This window comes from Lagenorhynchus albirostris, chromosome 9, assembly GCF_949774975.1.
Source record: "Lagenorhynchus albirostris chromosome 9, mLagAlb1.1, whole genome shotgun sequence".
NCBI classification, from domain to species: domain Eukaryota; kingdom Metazoa; phylum Chordata; class Mammalia; order Artiodactyla; family Delphinidae; genus Lagenorhynchus; species Lagenorhynchus albirostris.
In genome coordinates, this window is record NC_083103.1 from 48,918,750 (window position 1) to 48,928,889 (window position 10,140).

Consider the following 10,140-nt stretch of genomic DNA (forward strand, 5'->3'; position numbering starts at 1 on the left):
CTCTTGCACTGTTGGTGGGAACGTAACTTGGTATAGCCACTATGGAGAACAGCAAGGAGGTTCCTTAAGAAACTAGAGTTACCATATGATCCAGCAATCCCACTCTTGGGCATATATCCATAGAAGACCATGGTTCAAAAGGATACATGCACCCCAATGTTCACTGCAACACTGTTTACAATAGCCAAGACATGGAAGCAACCTAAATGTCCATTGACAGAAGAATGCATAAAGAAGGTGTGGTACATATATACAATGGAATATTACTCAGCAAAAAAAAGAATGAAATGATGCCATTTGCAGCAACATGGATGAACCTGGAGATTATCATACTAATAAAGTAAGTCAGACAGAGCAAGACAAATATCATAAGATGTCACTTAAGAAAAAAAAAGATGTCACTTATATGCGAAACCTAAAAATAATGACACAAATGAACTTATGTACAAAACAGAAACAGACTCATAGACTTAGTGAACAAACTTATGGTTACCAGGGAGGAAGGGTGTGGGGCAGGGATAGATTGGGAGTTTGGGACTGACATGTACACACTGCTATGTTTAAAGTAGATAACCAACAAAGTCCTACTGTATAGCACAGGGAACGCTGCTCAGTATTCTGTAATATCCTAAATGGGAAAAGAATTTGAAAAAAAACAGATACATATATATGTATAACTGAATCACTTTGCTGTACACCTGAAATTAACACAACATTAATTAACTATGCTCCAATATAAAATAAAATTTTTTTAAAAAGATATTTAGTGACACCAAGGTTGATGTTTTCCTTTGTTTTGTAGAGCCCAGTCTGCTATTGGTTTCTCATCCTTGGGCCAGAATTCCCTCTCCTGGACAGTGTTAGAATGAGCACAGGTAAAGTTTGCTTCTGATTCATCTCTGCTTCCAAGGCTGAATACAAATCTTATTTAATATATATTTAAGATATAGTCTATGGAAATGTTTATCTCTAATGCTCTTCTGTACCTTTCCATCAGTTGAGAAAGGTTGTACTGAGTTGGTCTTTAAAATCTAATTATTAGTTATAAAGCAGAAACTAACACACCATTGTAAAGCAATTATACCCCAATAAAGATGTTAAAAAAAATCTAATTATTAAAGGCAGAAGCCTTACTTTAAGCTATAATATGATTAAATTCAAATGCACTGACTTATTGAATACTTATTTCTAAATATCATGCAAGAGAGTCAGGTACAAAAGAAACATAGCTCATCCATTAAACTCTAAAGGCAGAGTTCATCAACTGGACAAGGAGATTACTGAACCAAAGTTTCAAAAGCTAGATATGAATCTGTATGGAATGAAATTCCTCCTTTTACTGGGCTGAGGGTATAACCTGTGCACAGGTTTGGAAGAAATAACACTATATTTCAAATCAACTACAAGCAGTTTTACATAGAAAGTAAAGTTTAAGATTGGGGAGCAGAGAGCAAGCTTCTAGAAGTTCCTAGCTTTTCCTGACGTGCCATAGAAATAGAATCCTCTAAAAGGGGAGTAAGAGTAAAAAGTAAATTCTTTCTTCATTGATTCTACTTCATAGCCACTGCCCTGACCATATTGGCTCCTGGTCTGAAAGAGACAGTAAAAAATGTCTCTCCGAGGTTTAACCCCTCCAAGAAACAAAAAAGCAGTGATGGTAACAACAATGCTATTTAAGCACCTGGTATGTTAGTTTCCTTACTAGCCCCTTTGTATATAGTATCTCAATTATAAGAGCTACCCAGAGATAGGTATTATTCCCACTTTATGCTTGAAGAAGTGAAAGTGAAACAACTTGTTCAAGGTTACACAGTAGGTATGTCACTGAGCTGGCTTGCAAACTCAAGCCACTGGAGTTTCAAAGGCCATGTCTTGTCACATGTCCTAAAGTGTGATGCCCCACAACCCAAGAGAAGCCCATTAGGACACACCAGGGGATAAGTCAAACTGAGAAAGCAGGTTTTCCCCTTCCTAAGAAACAGGATTTCAGGTTGGGAAATTTAGGTTCAGAAGGATGTAAAGGACATGCACTGCTCCACACAAGTCCATGGGGTCCTTCCCTCACAATGTAAACCAGAGCAAGGGGAAAAGTCTGCAGTATCTTACTTTTAGGTAATTGCTATTTGTCTGTCTTGAAGTTAATTCAGGATTCTACCACCACTTCCAAGTACTGTAAGGGTATCAAACTTCCTTAAAGTTTGACAGCCAGGCTGAGTTCTAATCCCAAGAAGATTCTTCATCCCTCTTCTAGAAAGGCCTTTCTGATTTCTACTTGGCGTCCTTAGACTAGCTGCAGACTCCAGGGAGGCCAGACAACAAACAAGAGCAGGACTTGGACCCAAGGGATCATGACTCAATTAACAGGTCTGTCCTCCATAGACTTAGACCTCTCTGGACCAACCCTAACATGCTGCGGATAGCTGTGTTCAAATTTAGAATCTGTGTCCATCCTTCTGGGACAAAGACTGCTATTTTCCTTCTCCACTAAGATAGTGGGAAGGTTACAAGTGGAATTACCCCTGAGCAGAATGCTTATACGTGCCAGGCCTCACAGGCATTTGCAGAGCCCCAGGCTCTTGCTGACACTACACATCCCAGGTAAGAACATCTTACAAGGAGGATCTAGAAAAGGAGCAAAGGTCATCAGTATGTGTTCCCAGCCTATAAGAAAGAACTTAAAGTTGGGCAACCAACTTTAGATCGTGCTCCTATATAAGTTTCTAAGACCCAGAGGGAAGGAATTCTCTTGGAAGGAGACAGAGAGGGTGGAGTCCACACAGAGCCATACACAAGGAGGCTGAAGAGGCCCTCTAGTTCACTAATGCCAAAACAGGAACCTCCAAAATACCTCCAGGTGCTTTAAAAAGGCACGATGTATTTTATTCTTCAATTGCCAGGCACTGTGCTAGCATAAGTATTACAACAGAGAATGAGATAAACATGCTCCCTACTCTCATGAAACATATTCTGTTCAGGGAAACAGGCAGGTAAACAAGCAATCCAGAGTACTATGTGTGTGCAGTACAAAGACAGGCCTCTTTAGGTCGGTACCTAAGCTGTGGCAATGTGCCATGTATAAGGACTAGCCAGAAGAGGAAGATGAGTAGGCTATTCCAACACCAGGAAAGAACATCGGTAATTATCAGGGGCAAAAGATCATGACACATTTGGGAAAAAGAAAAATTCAGCCATGTAGAAAGGTAGTGAGCAGGGTGAAAATGCTAAGAATTGTGGTTTGTATTCGCAAATATATTTGGCTATAGCTCAGGTGGGAGCTGTCCTGCTCTGATCGCATATACTCACAGCCCCACTGAACAGGAGCTGCCGTAGCCTCCTTCTACTGTGTTTAAGCAGCAAGGGCTGCCATTCAGACTAGGGAGGCATAAGTTAAGGAGTGTTACGATATTAGGGAAAGGATAGAAGTCAGTAAAGCTAACCCCAAGGCTCATCCATCTCCATCCAGGAGCTGAAGTGCATCCCTCCAGTCGTAGGTACCCCTTTCAGTTTCATGATACGTTCCTGGAGATGGATAGGAAGAGGAAGAGATGAAATGTAGATGGAACATCCATCAGGAAAACAGCTCTGTGTGTTGTCAGGTATGAGGAAGGAAAGAGGGATAAAAATCAAATCCACCTTCTCCAGGGCTTGAGGCCAGTTCACAGGACTGAGGACATTTGGCTTGGATCTAACAAGGTCTGAGACGTAGTAGAGGTCTGCCTACTTTCGAGAGAAAACATTTCTTATGCTCATAATTCACTGGATATAGATTTAGCCTCTTATGTAATTTGGTCTGTGAGATCATCCTACAATGTGTCTTCTCTGCTCAAACCTAGAAGGGAACCACTGTCCCAGGGTGTGGCTCAGTAGTGATGGGACTCAAATAACTTCAGAAGGGAAGATAGACAGTCAAACAGCTTCCCCACTAACATAGGAGGAAGGTAACCACAGTAAGGGAGACAAGCATCAGAACAGAAGACAAATTCATTTGGCAAGTCTCACTGATTTTTCCATTTAAGGACTCTCTCTTTTCTGGAGGGAAACTAGATTTCTTCACATGATTACACTTTGCTTGGTAAAACATCAAGTTATGAGAGCCAGTAAATTAGGAGGTAGGAGTGAAGTAGACAAGTCCCCTTTTATTGTAAATCTAAAAATCGTGATAAAGATCATTTAGCATTTGACCACAATGAGATTAGAACTCTTTTGCCTTTGGAACTAGTTCTGTGAAGTTGTCCACTTTCCAATGTGTCCTAGTGAGGAAGCAGGCAGGTTTTCAAGAGATGATACTGGTGAAGACTGTACACTATTGGGATCTGGTCTGATATATCCAAAGAAGAAGTGGCATGGTCAAGGGGGCAACTGAAGAGATCATCTACAGAGGCCTGGGAAGGGTTAAGGAAACTGACAGGGGATGGTGGAGGCCCAGGACTAACCCCAGGGAGCAGCATCACCTAACTCAGGCCTACCAGGTAAGGCAAGATGCAGTTGCCAGAACACAAGTGTGGGGGATGGGGTGTCACTTTTCAGGAGCTGTGGTCTTTGGTAGAAAATCACAGCACTGCCAAGTGCGCCTGGCAGAAAGGGACTGGGGAATAAGTTCTTGATGGCTAGTCTCACCCTCTCATCTCCTGCATCACATGGGCTGAACCCACCTAGAAACTGGAGGGAAAAAGAAAAGCAGTACTCCATAAATGTCAGCTTCTGGGGACAGAGAACAGAGATCTGGAGGAATAGATGGAGAACAGATGGAGAATAAGCAACACAAAGGGTAAGAAACAAAGACAGGGTCCCCCCAGCCTAAAGCCTTGCCTCACCCCACCTCCTCATCTCAATCACAGGCTGACTCCTGTGCACACTTTCTTTCCCAGCCCCAGTAACTCAGCCTTTTCACCTTCCCTTTTTCCTGCTTCTGCCAACACTTTCTCTATTCTCATTCATAGTCATCTATGAGAATCTTGAGATGGAGGAAAAACCCAGCTCAAGCGGAGGGATTCTGTGGGATAAAGTCACTACAAACAGCTTACACGAGTTGCCATCCTCCTGGCACCATGGCTACCTGGAGAGAGACATTCCAACGTTTCTTGAAGTTTACTGAATGTATCTTTGGTTTTACACATTAGTCTCAACTGTCTAAAGAGCTAAAGCTTAGGGTTACTGTTCCTCAGACACTGCCTTCTCATTCAATCCTCATGACTTCTCTAGGACACACTACTTAATTTTGTTGTAGAATGAGGTCAGTTGTATTTAACTAATGGGATAAAGTAATTTGCCTCAAGCTCCTACTGCCAAGATATGAAATCAGATCTGAAAAATTCTAAAGGCCAGATACTGGCTACTTTGCTATATCCAAAGCAACTAGGCTCAAGATGTAGAAGACAAAGCTTCTTACATACTTATTCCCCTGACATTCTTCTATTGTATATAGGAACACATTCTGGCATGATCCTTTAGATCCTAAAAAAATATAAAAGTATTTCCATGTTGTCTTTCTCAATATACATCTCCCCATTAGCCAATTGCACTGAACTCTGAGCAAATCCGATTCTTTGGCCAAATAGTCATCTAGGCTTCATGCTATTCTACAATGAATATTATATTTTTTCCCTCCTGGGGAGAACCCTCTCTGCTTCTAGAATCTTATCCTCACTCAGCCTCCAAGAAAGCAGTAAGCCCTTGCATGGATCTGCCTTTGGGCAGACACAAACTGAGCTCCAATCATCAGCTCTCACCTGTCAGAAATCATTTTTGTTCCACCCCCCGGAGAGTCTTCTTCACCAGCTTGCATCTGCCTTGTGATCTTGGTCTGCAGATTAAATATTTCAGCTCATCCAATAGTTAATGCTGGCCCCAAGATTAAGCTTTGACTTACTATAGAGTCTAGATAGTCCCAGGGGTCTATCTAGAGTCCCAGACTGTATCTTTCAGTATCAATGCATCTCTAATCAAGGAGCCCTCACACCGAATCCTGCTTATATGATTCTAAGAAATACCTAATAGCCAACCTACAAGAGTTAAATGACTTAATAGTTACTTGTCCACCTTAGGTCACTTTCATTGATGCAAAAACATTACTTTGAGAGTCATATTGCAAAAAAGATATTCATACATTTCATTCAAATATGTATTCTGGCCTGTGCTTGAAAAATCTGTAGATATCCTCACATAGTAATAACTTGTGACATTATTCTGTAACTTTGAAGAATGTTTATAGAATCTTATCTAGTCAACAACCTATTCCTTATTATAGGACCTAAGAATATTCTTCTTTTATTTCCAGAAAAAAGTTCTACTGCATTTTGAGGCACAGGTGAGAAGGTGCATTTATAACTAGCCACACTCACTTTTCATAATGTCTGCTCGACACCCAGCTCCTTCCAGCTCACTGGCATTCCAGGATTGGAGTCCCTGCACATCTGGCTCTCCATCCCCTTTGGCTCCATATACCTGGTGGCCATGGAAGGGAATGTCACCACTCTGGCTGTGGTAATGGTGGAGCACTACCTGCACCAGCCCATGTACTTCTTCCTGTGCCTAGAGGCTATCATTGATGTTCATTCTGTTCACTTCCACTATTCCCAGACTGCTGGGAATCTTCTGATTTGGTGCTGTTGACATTGGCTTGGATGCCTCCTTGGCTCAAATGTTCCTCATCCACTGCTTTGCCACGGTTGAGTAAGGCATCTTCCTTGCCATGGCTTTTGACCACTACATAGCCATCTGCGACCCACTCCATCATACCACAGTGCTCACTCATACTATGGTGGGATGTTTGGGGCTAGCTGGCCTCTTCTGGGGTGTATTCCACATTGGGCCCCTGCCTCTGATGATCCACCTGCAGCTGCCCCTTTACAAAGCCTGTGTCATCTCCCACTCCTACTGTGAGCACATGGCTGTGGTCCCCTTGCCATAGCAAGAGGCCAGATGGAAGCACTTAACAAGCCAGAGGGTTGAAATTACTCTAAAAACTGGTGAAAATCAAAGGGGCTTGGCCCACAGGGAGTGTTAAAGATAGTTAATAGGATACTGTGTCCCAAGGGCCAAAACAGATGGGCATCCAGCAAGGCTCTGCTTACCATTCATAGAACAAGGCAAGAATGGAGGATGAGGAGGCTGAGGATGGTCACTCCAATAAAGTCAGTCTCTTGCTCAGTTCCCAGACCTGTGCCAGTGTTAAGATCTAGGGCTGTAACTAAAGAGGTACCTGGATACCTAAGTGGAAGAACTGTGAAAAAAGCATGCCTATTATATACCATGATGATTTCCTGAGACCTTCCTAAAAGATAACTTTGGCCATTTACTCAGGCAATTTTATACTAAAAAGAGGGGAATACCAAGGCATTGAAGGTTAAAGTTTGAGTTGACCCTGACAACTAGAAATCAAAAGCATAATCGTGGTCCCTCTATTAGAGTTGGGGTTCTACTCTGGGTAGCAGAGTCTAGTTAGTAATTGAACTTTTGGAGAAAGTCAGTTCTCAGTCACTTGATGAATAATTAGAATGACTGTACTTGGTAGGTTGAGTAACTTCCATGTGGTGTTGCTGGCCTGTGAGGTAAGAGCCAAAGAGTTGGGAAGGCCAAATAACCTCTAACACTTCTCTCCACCAAGAGTCAAAAATGCTTCAGAGGTACATGGAGAATTTGGCAAATGTATTGTTTTCCATCTTAGTGATAAAATCCCCAAAACAATTTCCATTAACAGGGGGTGGACAATAGTTCTCATATACGGTTTGCCTCAAGGGCATGTTAACTCTTCCTGTGTCATAACATAATTTAAAGATGACTGGGCATCCTATGGACCTCCACCATCATCCATCGATGGCATGTTGATCTGGCAAAATGAGCTAAAGGTGCTTAGTACAATAGAGGCCTTAGTAAGACACACATGCTCCAAAGGGTAGGAGACAAATCTTAACACTCAAAACCTAGAACTTCAGTGAATTTTAGGGGGCCAATGGTTAAAAATCATTATCAGTAAAAGATCTTCATCTTACATATTTTACCAGATAGAAAACATAATGCCTGCCACCTTGGATTCTGAAGAGAATGTATCCCTCACTTAAGAATCTTGCTTTAGTCCATATACCCAAAGACACGGAAGTATAGCTTTGAGTGGGCCCAAAGCAAGAAGGCTGTTTTTGGTCCAGACTACGGTACAAGTATCACTGCCACTTAACATTATGAACGAGCAACAGTAGAAGCAAAGGAGACTATGTGTGGACCCAGCCACGTAGGTGCCCCATGATCAAGGTTGACTGCTGCCTCTGAATGCCTGTCAGCAATAGACATCAATGCTGAAACCCAGATATATTAGGGTTATTCCTCAAGGAGACCACTTGCTGGCAAGTCAACTCCTCTGGGCCTCTTGAATCCTAGGAAGTACGGTGGTTTGCACTACCAATGACACATACTATTCTGGGCATGTATTTGCCTTTCTTTCCCACAGAGCCTTGACCAGCACTTCTCTTTGAGGGCCTCCTGAATGACTGATTATAGTCAGGACATCCCATATGACATAGTACTGAAAGAACAGACACTCTTCAGAGAAGGATATGCAGGACAGGGCTCACAACCATGGGATCCACTGGTAGCATTACCAGTTTCACCAACCAGAAGGAGCTGGACCCACAGAATGCCAGAGCAGTCTTCTAAAAACAGCTAAAACACAGTTCAAAAGGCAGCACTTCACAGAATTGGAGTCCTATCCTTTAGGATGCAATCTATCAACTGAAGTAACAGCTGTATCTGAGCAAAATTTCAGAAACTGGGGCTGTAGAGCTCATCCTTCCTTCCTTTCCATTTTGCCCTTAGCAAGACAGGCCCACAGTAACTATGGTGGAGCTGCTCCTAAAATCTGAAGGAGATCTGTGCAAGGCAAGCAGGGATGTGGTGACCATAAAAAATATGCTTTTCAGATTGGACTGCAAGGAGCATATTTGACTGATAGTCTCAATCATTGTGCTCTCAAGTTCATGGCATTGCTAAGCCCTAGTGGCTTCCAACCAATAGATGAACACAGCGCTAATAAGGCAAATCTACTGGAGTGTGATACTGGATTTCTCATGAGTTCCCTTGGCTCAAGACTTACACGCAGCCTTGCCAAAGTATTCTTAGAAATACACGAAAGCCTAAGACCTTCCTCTTCTTTCCTCCCTCCCTCTCGGATCAGATCTGCTTGTGATTTCATGGCTCTTCCAGCCTCAGGATCCCTCTTTGTCTTACTTCATGAGCATTTCCTTCATGAGCATTTCCCCTCTGTATACCTCTGACACATCTAATTTAATGTTGGCACCTGCTCCTCAGAGGGCCCATTCTAATGCAACTATGGTAACTCCCACTGAAAAATCTTCAACTCGTGTGCACAAGTCAGTCCTGTGAGGAAAGCTAATACCTGTTATGATTATAAACCTGATGGAGAAAATGTTCACATATTGAGGTATGGGGAAGTCTTTTTGGCTTATACGTGGTTCAACTTGACTTTTTGTGAACTAAGACAGACTCATTCATGGCCTATCAAACACGCAGCACATGCTCTTTAACCATTAAGCTAAAGAATGTCCATTTTCAAGATAAGGATAAATAACTCCTTGCCTATGGCATCCATGTTAACACTCCATCAAAAATAAGGTTCCCTTCCCAGACACCAGGGTCCTGCTGTCTCACTGTACAGATACTCAGTTTGTCTCTTTTGAAACTTTAAAGGAACATCCCCCTATCATGTTTATGCCTTATCAGAACAAGGAATATAAGACTAGGCAGAAATATGCATCAACTGAGCAGTTTCTCGAAGCTGAGAGGCTGTCTCCTGGGCTACAGTCCTGTTTGGCTCAAGACAGTCTTTCCTATTATAGGCTGTTTATTGATTATTTCTGTCATCCAACCCCTGATCTCTCTTCAAAGACTGCTCTCAGAACTTTGAGAATGAAAGCTGTGTAACTGTCACAACTCTCAATACATAGCTTAGCGATGCTCTCTTTTCCTTACCCTGGAACAGAATACATGAGCAAAGTTCTAAGTGCAGATAAATCTGAAGGACCTCGTGTCAGTAATGTCCTCAAGCAATTGAGTTTAAGGTGTAGCCTGAAGGCAGAGCAACTACCTTGAAGTTAACAGGCATTCCCACAATTCATGATGCCTCATGGG

General features: G+C 42.3%; 1 pseudogene; it reads left to right on the forward strand.

Annotated features, from left to right (window-relative positions):
• Positions 1–6,910, forward strand: part of LOC132526502 (olfactory receptor 52M1-like) — a 33,279-nt pseudogene extending 26,369 nt beyond the window's left edge.
• The last annotated feature ends 3,230 nt before the right edge of the window (positions 6,911–10,140 follow it).